This window comes from Paraphaeosphaeria sporulosa, assembly GCF_001642045.1.
Source record: "Paraphaeosphaeria sporulosa strain AP3s5-JAC2a unplaced genomic scaffold CC84scaffold_5, whole genome shotgun sequence".
NCBI classification, from domain to species: domain Eukaryota; kingdom Fungi; phylum Ascomycota; class Dothideomycetes; order Pleosporales; family Didymosphaeriaceae; genus Paraphaeosphaeria; species Paraphaeosphaeria sporulosa.
The window spans coordinates 14,240-16,840 of NW_017253364.1; positions in this window are offsets into that span (position 1 = coordinate 14,240).

Genomic DNA, 2,601 nt, shown 5'->3' on the forward strand with positions numbered 1-2,601 from the left:
ATCTATTCTTAAGTTATTATCTATTAAATCTGGTGGGCTATATAACGTAGGGTAGTGGCTATAAACGTAGTTTTAAGTTACGCGTAAGGTCTTAATGGATAAAACTATATCTTATAGCTCTAGTGTTGACTAAGGTAGTTACTAATTATTTGGTACTATCTTGCTGGATTATATAGGGAATATTAATCTATATTTCCTAAGTTCCACCTAATAGATGAGTCCATAGATCTATTAAGACTCATATCTAGCGTAGTCCTATTAAGCGACTTATCTCTAGGACCGGGCTTTTCCCTATGATAATCGTCGTTGTCGTAAGCGCAATCGAGATAAGGAGTAAGAGCTCGTATCTAATAATACGTCTAATCTAGGTAACGGCGCGCATTAACTTAGAGAGCCCTATTAATCTATAGTCTATATCTGTGTCTTCTTAGGGCACTCCCTAGCTATATGTCTATGGGCGCTATATGTAAAGTAGAGTCCTTTCTATTAGTATTAATCCTTCTTCTACTCTAATAGAGTTACGCGCAATAATATATTAATCTTTATTACGTTTGGGTTGAGCTGCTGTCTTAGAGTCGTGACCTTATAGGTATAGTTCGATTGGTAGGTCGGGTGGGTAGGTAGGTATTAGAGGTTATTATTATATTAGGCGATTAGGTTGGCGTATTTATTAATATTAGATGGGATTTTGGCTCCTACCATTACGTGTTAGAGGTTATTAGATAGTGAGTAGCGTAAGGTATTAATCTATACTTCCTTATTTAGATTGGTATCTGCTATAAGGCGTTAAAATTTAGTAAAGTGGCTAAGGAAAGGGCGCTTTCCTTATTTAAGGTTATCTAGCTTACTCTAGGTAAATAGTGTTCTATTTAGATCGTCGTACGTAGCGTAGAGGAAGGTGATTAGCTTCTCTATAGTAGCTATATTAGATTCTATTAGCAGATCTGCGAATATTATAGGGTTATAGTTAAGTCACGAATGCGCGTATATTAACTTAGCGCGTTTAGTTAGGTATTAGTTAGTGTTGCCCTCTAGCTTTATATATAATCAAGAAATGAATAGAGGTAGGTCCTTCCTCTTACTAGTAAATATGGGCGGGTTAGGTAGTTAGTTACTTAGGTGCACCGTCTTTACAGTCATTAAGCCATTACTAGATGGCATTATAGAGGGCTCTAACGACTCCTCAGCTAGGGTTAATGTAGGGGAATTGGTAAAGTAAATAGACTTCTTAGGCGTAGTGAGCTCCTTACGTAGAGCCTCTATATTAGCTTAATGCTAATCCTACATCTATTAGAGAGACTACTAGAAGGCTTCCTATTAAGCCTACTAAGCTTACTAAAAGGTCTCCTATAGCATCTTAATCTATTCTATTATCGCCTATATTATTAGGGTCGGGTCTACTAAACTAGTTATGTTGGTTAGTTGGTGTGATCCAATGTAATATTATGAGAGCAATAAGTAAGATGTCTAAGGCCTAGATAGGCTAGATTAATATACTATATTCGGTATCTACGTATAGGTATAAGACGTTAGATAAGGAGAAAAGGTCCTCTCCCCTATCTAGCGTAGATCTATCTTCTCGCTTTATCACACGCCCTTGCCAAGGGTGGCTAGTACCATGCTTTGACCAATTAGCTAGCAGACGGGCCACCCATCTAATAATCTATTAACTGGCTACTAGCGCGCGATATCTCTAAGATATACTACTACTAGCAGTATATCCATGCTTGTTAGGTAGCCTCTAAGGTTACCGTGACACCTCTCTAGTAATATAGTAGGTAGTAATAAAGCGTTCCTTTCTAACTAGGGCGGCATTATTAAGGTGTAATAACTCCTAGATCTACTAGTGATAGAATCGCTTTACTACTAAGAAAATAGAGAGATCTAGAGGCTATAGAATATAAGATAAGTAAGTAGGGAGAAATAAAAGCCTAACTTTATTTTACTTATAGATCTATAGGAACTCTAGGTTAATATGGCTACTATGGCCATCTAAAATTAGCATCCTCTAGTAATCCTCTAAGGGCGTAGTATCTAGTATGTAATGGGGGTAGCTTGGCCCTAGGCTAAGCTAACCTCGAATGGGGTTCTAGTGGGAAATAAGGGCTATAGGAAGTAGTATAGTCGCGTTGGGTTAATACGTTAATTAACTATAGTAAGGTTATACTGCTAAAACGTTATAAGTAATCTTTCCCATAAGGAAACTAGATGTAATAACTATATCGTGGATTAATAATAATGGATTATTATGGGAATCCGTTATCTCTATATACTACTATTAGACCTGGCTCTATAGGCTCTACCCTATAGAACCTATAGAGCCGTCACGTGACCTTATTATATGCCCTAATGCTTACGTGTCTATGTTATGGTAAGTATTATCGCCATAAGTAATATTACCCTAGTTAAAACCCTAGTTATCATCATCGCTATTATTATAATTATCCTATAGGTTATTCTATTATAGTGTAGCTATAACACTATCCCCCCCTTCTAAGGTTTTAGTCTAGGGGTTAATCCGTGATAGGGGTCTGGCTATATTAGCAGGGCTGGCCCTATTATAAGTTTAGTATTCCTAGCCCTCTATATCTTCCTATAAGA